Source organism: Bos grunniens, chromosome 17, assembly GCF_055505025.1.
Source record: "Bos grunniens cultivar Pamir isolate PY7600 chromosome 17, Bosgru_T2T1.0, whole genome shotgun sequence".
Classification (NCBI taxonomy): domain Eukaryota; kingdom Metazoa; phylum Chordata; class Mammalia; order Artiodactyla; family Bovidae; genus Bos; species Bos grunniens.
In genome coordinates this window covers 10,875,062-10,883,727 of record NC_141181.1, presented here as the reverse complement: position 1 = coordinate 10,883,727, position 8,666 = coordinate 10,875,062, and the positions used below count along the sequence as shown (strand labels likewise).

The 8,666-nt window shown below is 42.8% G+C and overlaps 1 long non-coding RNA gene across 2 annotated transcripts; it reads right to left on the bottom strand.

Moving 5' to 3' along the window:
* Positions 1 to 3,155: 3,155 nt before the first annotated feature.
* Positions 3,156 to 8,150, bottom strand: LOC147355010 (uncharacterized). 2 transcript variants are annotated; one of them, XR_015144140.1, is made up of 4 exons: positions 7,933 to 8,150; positions 6,279 to 6,325; positions 5,494 to 5,535; positions 3,156 to 3,676 (listed from the first exon to the last, which is right to left on the bottom strand). It is a non-coding gene; the product is annotated as an uncharacterized LOC147355010 (long non-coding RNA). The 2 variants fall into 2 exon arrangements; XR_015144141.1 differs by having other exon boundaries at positions 3,156 to 3,439; positions 7,933 to 8,112.
* Positions 8,151 to 8,666: the final 516 nt, after the last annotated feature.

Genomic DNA, 8,666 nt, shown 5'->3' with positions numbered 1-8,666 from the left:
TTTTCCCTAGCAAATAATAAAATGAACTATAAAATATGAATTAAAACAGAATTCATAATAAAAATATGTGGAGATGACACAGTAATAAAGAAGCCTGCCCATGCAGGAGACCCAGGTTCAACCCCTGGGTAGGGAAGATCCCTTGGAGGAGGAAATAGCAACCCACTCCAGTGTTCTTGCCCGGAGAATCCCAGGGACGGGGGAGCCTGATGGGCTGCCGTCTATGGGGTCGCACAGAGTCGGACACGACTGAGGCGACTTAGCAGCAGCAGCAGGAAAAGAAAACACTTGTACTTGAAAACATGTGGACCAAGATTTCTCAGCTGACATTATGGAAATCTGCGGCATCTAATCCTCGGTTGTGGGCATGTCCCTGTGCATTTTAGGATGTTTAGCAGCATCCCTGGCTTCTACCCAGGCCAGAAAAATATTTTTTATAAATAAATCAGAGCACCTTTCTCCCTCATTCAAAATTCCCCAATGACTTCCCATTCAGTTCAGTCGCTCGGTCGTGTCCAACTCTTTGCGACCCCATGAACCACAGCACGCCAGGCCTCCCTGTCCATCACCAACTCCCGGAGTTCACTCATACCCATGTCCATTGGGTTGGTGATGCCATCCAGCCATCTCATCCTCTGTTGTCCCCTTCTCCAGACCTTTGTTGACAAAGTAATGTCTCTGCTTTTTAATATGCTGTCTAGTTTGGTCATAATTTTCCTTCCAAGGAGTAAGCGTCTTTTAATTTCATGCCTGCAATCACCTTCTGCAGTGATTTTGAAGCCCCCAAAAATAAAGTCAGCCACTGTTTCCACTGTTTCCCCACCTATTTTTTTTTTCCCCATCTATATCCCATGAAGTCATGGGACCAGATGCCATGATCTTCGTTTTCTGATTGTTGAGCTTTAAGCCAACTTTTTCACTCTCCTCTTTCACTTCCATCAAGCAGCTTTTTAGTTCCTCTTCACTTTCTGCCATAAGGGTGGTGTCATCTGCATATCTGAGGTTATTGACATTTCTCCTGGCAATCTTGATTCCAGCTTGTGCTTCCTCCAGCCCAGCATTTCTCATGATGTACTCTGCATATAAGTTAAATAAGCAGGGTGACAATATACAGCCTTGACATACTCCTTTTCCTATTTGGAACCAGTCTGTTGTTCCATGTCCAGTTCTAACTGTTGCTTCCTAACCTGCATACAGGTTTCTCAAGAGGCAGGTCAGGTGGTCTGGTATTCCCATCTCTTTCAGAATTTTCCACAATTTATTGTGATCCACACAGTCAAAGGCTTTGGGATAGTCAATAAAGCAGAAATAGATGTTTTCCTGGAATTCTCTTGCTTTTTCGATGACTTCTTATTACTTTACAGTAAATTCCAAGTTCTCCTCTGCTCCATAGCTGCCAGAAGAATACACCACACAGGTCTCCAACCCTAGATGCCCACAGAACTCTTCTCCCCACTCACCCACCTTCACGGCTGTGAAACCAGAAAGGTCTCCGGACACCACCAAATGTCCCCTTGGGGGCAAAATTACCTCTAGCTGAGGACCACTACTGTGAACAATTGAAATCAAGTCTCTGCCTCCTCAGGGTCTGAAGAACGCCCCCCAGTGGGTTTGGCCTCATTGCATGAGTATTGTTAACACTCATCTCTGACCCTCCCTTTGTATTGCCTGGACTTCTGACACTGCACCCTCATGGGTCACTCGCCCAGAGTCCAGGACCAGAAACAAGTTTCATCCCTTCTCTTTTCCTCAAATCTCCATCATTCTCCACCCTCGCGTTCAACTAATGGCTTTACTTCCTATTTTACTGAGAAAATAGAGGCCACTTTAAAATACCTTTCTCATCTTTCTATTACAAATTCTACCAGCATTCATGTGGCTGTACCTCTACACTCAACCTTTCCTCTTACCAGAGTGGGTGATCCCTCCCTGCTCCTAGCTACACTCATATAATGAGAGGTAGCACACACATTAATTTTCTAACCATTAATAATTCATATTTGCCACCATTAAAGTATATGCAATACTTTAATCAAGATACTACCTTATTTCAGTTGTAGAACTATTGTGATAATGCTCCATTTTTTATATCTGATTTTATAGCCTGGTAACATTATTTATAGATATCAATAAAGTGTGAGGAAACTTGATATCTGATAGCTATTGACAAAGTGTTTGGAGGCCCAGTGTCTTTCAAAGAATGGATGACTCCATCCATCTGGTATCAAGCAACCACATTTATAACTATGAATAAATTGAGGATGTTGATGCGAGTAAAGGTGAAAGTCATTGTGTGTTATTTTTAAGAACAATTCAGTGAGAAAAAAATATTAAAGCATTTTGTCAGGTTTTTTATTGAGAACCTACTATACTGCTTCTAGACTAGGTAAGTGGAAGTCTCAGTAAGGTAAGTAACCTCAAAGGTTAACTTTTTCTACTTGGGGGGAACAGGATATCCTTACAATGATTCACCTTATGGTGCAGTTTCCCGAGATACTCTGGTAAGAAAATAAGATTTCCCTATTCCTGTTCCACTTTTCTTATAGGGATGCTATGAGGCTTCAAAAATGTTGGCTATATATTCAATTTGAAAAAGTTAAGTGAATTAAATGCAAACTGTTACCCACTTCAAAAAATTTCACTCCCAACCCTGGAAATATCCCATCCTAACATAGGCAGAATGATTGCTCTACATTGCTCTATAAGCTCCTTTAGCTTATAAAATTTGCAGAACCAGGGACTATTATATTCTTTTCCATTATAAAGCCTAAATAAGGGGGAGGGGGGAAGGAATATAATTAAATAAGCATTTAAGTAATCTAGAATACAGAGGAAATGGATACATTCTAACTCCTGGAGTGATGAGTATAAATGAAGTCAGCTGGCCACATCTGGAAAGAGCTCACAGGTGAGGTGAGTCAGAGGTTGTGATGGAAGAATGACTGTGTTTCTGAAAAGGACCTGGGAGGGTGCTCTGGTCATGGTGGGTGGCAAGTGCCAAGGCTAGACATCAGGACAGGGCGGAATTGGAGAGCCTTGCTGGAGAGTTGTCAAATATATTTGTCCAACTAAATTCAGAGAACATGTAGGCTCTAAAGTTAGTGCCTATGGAGTAACATATTAAATGAAATAAGTCAAAGACAAATATCATGATATCACTTATATGTGAATTTTTTTAATGACACAAATGAACAAATAGACTCACAGACGCAGAAAAAAAACTTATGGTTACCAAAGAGGAAACAGAGGGCAAGTGGGGGGAAATACATTAGGGATTAACACATACACACTGCTGCTGCTGCTGTTGCTGCTGAGTCGCTCCAGTCGTGTCCAACTCTGTGCGACTCCATGGACGGCAGCCCACCAGGCTCCCCCGTCCCTGGGATTCTCCAGGCAAGAACACTGGAGTGAGCTGCCATTTCCTTCTCCAATGCATGTGCTTGAAAAGTGAAAGTGAAGTCGCTCAGTTGTGTCCGACTCTTCGAGACCCCATGGACTGCAGCCTACCAGGCTCCTCCGTCCATGGGATTTTCCAGGCAAGAGTACTGGAATGGGGTGCCATCACCTTCTCCCATATACACACTATTATATATAAAATAGATCACCAACAAAGACCTACTGTATAGCACAGGAAACCATACTCAGTATTTTGTAATAACCTATAAGGGAAAAGAATCTGAAAAAGAACAGATATATACATATATATTTATAACAATCACTTTGTTATACACCTGAAACTAACACATTGTAAATCAACCATATTTCAATTCTTTTAATGGTTAAAAATAAAGCTTAAAAAAGAGGTAGGGCCTGACCTGTAACAAATTATAAATATAGACTAGTAGGATTTCAGTTTGCAAGGCTGTGGAGAGATAAGACAAGCAACAAGGTGTTTAAGTTTTCCATAGTTCAAGGTAGAAAATAGTGAAATACTGACAGTGTCCTGGCAAGAGAGTGTATGTGTGGCTAAATGTGGTTCTAAGGATGTAGAGTTGGCTCTGAATAAAGACAGGAAGAGGGGATGGAGTGGAGTCATTTATACAACTCTTAAGTTAGTTCCTACCTAGTATCAAGAAAAAAAATTTTTTTTAATGTTTTGGGGAAATATTACCATGTCCCAAAAATGAAAAAAAGAACATCTCCAATGATAAAGTAGGCAATGGCTCAACATAAAAGAGCTTAAAATGCTCTTTTTTAAAAAAATGTCTAAAATGTAATATCCTGGAGGCATGATATATTTTTTTTAATCTCAGGTGGACAGAAATCACAAAACTAGAGCATGAATAAAGTTTCCCTGTAGTGACTAACAGCATCACAGTCCAGCTAAGATGGTGAATAATAACATCACCACATCCTCGAGACTCAGCTAATACCAGCATTTCCTAACATTACTTAACCACAGAACACTTTGTCAATAATAAAATGTTGATGAAACACCAACCTAGAAGATAGTCTGCACGCTTGACTAAAAGGGGACAGCAAAACAGAAGTGCTTCAGGAAGATCTCAAGACTGAATTCATACATTTGAAAAGAAACATTTAATAAAATCACAAATGAATTCAACACAAAAAGATTCTTATGGGACTTCCCTGGTGGGCTTGTGGTTGAGACTGTGCCTTCCATTGCAGGGGGTTTATCCCACATACCTCAGGGCAAAAAACAACCCAAAAACATAAAACAGAAGCAATACTGTAACAAATTCAATGAAGATTTTTTAAATGGTCCACATCAAAAAATCTTTAAAAGAAGAAAAAGTCCTTATAGTTGAGAAATAATCAAATATTTAGACACGAAGCTTAAAATGTCTGTGATTTTTAAATATTTCCACAGAAAAAAAATATTTCCACAGAAGCACATACACTCGTGAAGCACGTAAAGCAAAGGGCAGTACCTGAAGCAGCAGGTTGGAGCAGACCCTGGGGTGCGGGGCTTCCATGCTGCCATTTAGACCCTGAGTGCACGTATGAGATGCAGTCATGGCAAATATCGTACATTAATGCATATATATGGCATCTAGAAAGAGAGTACTGATGATCCCACTTGCCAGGCAGCAAAGGAAACACATCTTGGACACAGTGGGGGAAGGAGAGGGTGGGATGATAAGAGAGCATAGCACTGAAACATATGCATTACTATATGTAAAGTAGGCAGCCAGTGGGAGCTTGCTGTATGTTCCAGGGAACCCAAAGCCAGTGCTCTGTGGGGCCGATTCATGTTGCTGTATGGCAAAAACCATCACAGTATTGTAAAGTAATTATCCTCTAATTTAAAAAAATTATATATATATATATATATATATATAAAGTTGAAGTCATAGGGGAATTGTATCTCCTCTAAAATGCCTATGTTAAACTCCTAACCCCAATAACTGCATTTGGGGACAGGGCTTTTAAAGTGTTAATTAAGGCAAAACGAGATCATGTGGTGGGCCCTAAACAAATAGAATTAGTGTCCTTGTAGAACATTAAGACTAAAAACAAACATGAACTCACATAAGCAAAGACCGTATGAAGACACAGCAAGAAGGCTGCCATCTACAAGGCAAAGAGAGAGGAAATCTCAGAGCAAACCAAACCTACTAACACCTTGATCTCAGACTTACAGCTCCCAGAACTGTGAGAAGTCAATTTCTGTTGCTGAAGTCACTCAGTCTGGGGTATTTTGTTACAGCACCCCCAGCAAATGAATACAGGTATCTGCCCAAAAATATTCAAATCAGAGAGCTGTCAACAAATGTCCTTGAGATGCTGTCTAATCCACCCATTCTCCTTTAGGCAAAGCCACCTCTAAGTCTTCCAGTTGAGGGATAAAAAGTGCCTGGGAAGGAGACCTCATTCATGGAAGATGGCTGAGCTGTTGGTAATGGCACATTGAGAAAATTTTGAACTCTATATTTTAAGCTCTATAAAGCACAAAATCCACCATCAGTTTTGGACATCTAAGTTGTAGTCCTAAAGCCCTGGTTGACAAATTAATATGAAAAACATTGGAAAGCTATGTTACAGAACTCTGCATTAAACATTACTTAAAATCATCAATAAATATACATGAAAAGCCAGAAGTCTTTATTTTTGTTCTTGTATTTTTTTTGTTTCATTCTTTACATTTAAATTCTTGATTCATCTGGTATTTATTTACCAAATGAAACAGAGGTAAAGCCCATCCCTAATGTTTAGTCATTCCTCAGATAGTCTTTTTCCCACTGACCAATGATTTGTAACAGTTTATTGATACCACTGAGACTTCTGGAGTCAGACTGCCTGGCTTAAATACTTACCAGTGATGGCTTCAGGTAACACTGTAAAATCAAGATAGTAATTGTGCCTATCGGAGAGTCAAAAAAAAATAATAATCTGAGAAAGGGTTCCAGTAGTTGACATGTAAGCCCTCAACAGACGTGATCTACTATGATTATATTAAGCACTCATACATACACAGCAGTTTATTTCTGGATTCTATATTCTGTTGACTGGTAACTCTCCCACATCTATGTGAGCCAGCCATTAACACTCCATAACCCAACTCCCTGCCCCACCTAAAAGCTCCTCTTCCCTCATTTTGAAACCAAGGAGGACATGTGGGGCTGCTGGGCACAAAGGTCTTTCTGTGTCCCTCATTTCCTTTTTAGACACACTGTGCAGCTTACAGGATCTTAGTTCCCCAACCAGGGATTGAACCCAGGCTCTGCAGTGAAAGCACCAAGTCCTAACCACTGGTCTGCCAGAGAATTCCCTCCAATTTCTTGATTATAGGAAATAGGTGTCCTTCAGCTTCCATGACCTTCTCTGAGTTCCAGTGAGCAGGTTCAAACAGTTGCTAATCAGGGAAGGGAGGCGATGAGGAGACAAGGGGGGAACAATCAAGAAACAATGGTGTAGGACTTCCTTGGTGGCTCAGTGGTAAAGAATCTACCTGCCAATGCAGAGGACATGGGTTCCATCCCTGCTCCGGGCAGATTCTACATTCCTCGGAGCAACTAAGTCCCTGCACTGTAGCTACTGAACCCACACTAGAGGCCATGCTCTGCAACAAGAGGACCCACTGCAACGAAAAACCTGAGCACCACAACGAGAGACAGCCCGAGTGTGGCAACGAAGACCCAGGGCAGCCAAGAATAAAGGAAGAAACAATAGGTCAGGCTTGGGGCAAGGCCCTGGGTCCCCCTCAAAGGATACACAGAACTCTACCTTCGAGCTGTTTTGCAGATACTGAAACCCCCACCAGGTGGGAGAAGTTAACTGTGTGCTGCCCACAAGCACAGAGACGCCAGACCAGTTGGAACCAGAGGTTGATGATGCTGACTCCCATTTACCGACCACCAACCAATCAGAAGAAGGTCCAGGAGCTGGTCTCAATCACGCCTTCTTTGATCCTTTACAATAAAGGCTCCTCACTACCCCCTCCAGGTGGGGACACACAGTCTTGACAGCGTTAACCCGCTGTGGCCCATTTTGTGTGACAAAGCAAAAAAAAAAAAAAGCTATTCTTTTCTACTTCACTCAAAACTCTGTCTCTGAGGTTTCATTCTGTGTCAGGGTACCGAAGTTAGATTCAGCATCCATTTCATCAAAAAATGTCTTATCTCAACTGCCTTTCTAATTGTAACTAGAGCCTGAAACTGTGAACCTGGGTGAGGTCTGGCTGGAACTAAGCCCCTGCTTCACAAGAGAGCAAGAATCAAAATCCAATCAAGGAATCAAACACAGGTAGGGGAAGGGGCCGGGTTGGGGGCAGGGGGTGATGATCAAGTTCTCCTACCTGATTTTCTGGAAGGTCTCAGCCCTCACCATATAACTGAGGTTCTCAGTACATGTCTTCCTACTCTAGCTTGCAGCTAGGCAAAGTCATTCACCTTGGTACCCCAGTGGGCCCTGAACTAGGGGTCACAAGCTTGAAGATCTGGAGCCACCAGCGTGGGGAAGGATCCCTACCTGGGCCCGGGTCCTGACCTGGCCATTTCCTCTTGGCTGATGGTGGGCAGGAGACTTCTAGACCTCTGAAATGTGCAGGGTCCAGCACAATGGCAGGCAAGACAGGACCGCCAACAGAGCCCTCAGAGAAGACGGCAGGGAAAGGCGGCAGGGAGGAGAAATGAGGGACTGGGAAGAAACCCTGAGACCTTGTTTAGGGGAGGAGCCAAGGGAGAGCCGCTTCCTGCTCAACTGCGCAGGCGTGACTCTGGTGCCTGGAAGCCAGTGCGGTCCCTGGGCCGTGTGTCCTCTTCAGCTCCAAGCATCCTTGCTGTGCCCCAGTACTCCCATACTTCACTGATCGCTTGCTTCTCCTGCCCTAACCTGCTCACTTCCTGTGCATGCGTGTTAAGTCGCTTCAGTCGTGTCCAACTCTTTGTAACCTTATGGACTGTAGCCTGCCAGGCTCGCCTTTCCATGAGGTTCCCCAGGCAAAATACTGGAGTGAGTAGCCGTTTCCTTTTCCAGGAGACCTTCCCGACCCAGGGATCAAACCTGGGTCTTTGACATCTCCTGCATTGGCAGGCGGGTTCTTTACCACCAGCGCCACTTGGGAAGACCACTTGCCTCCTACCTCTCTCCATGATTGCTTCTTTCCTTTTTTTAAGTTTTTAAATTTTATATTGGGGCGTCATTGATTTATGGGCTTCCCTGGTAGCTCAGGGATAAAGAATCTACCCGAGATGCAGAAGACG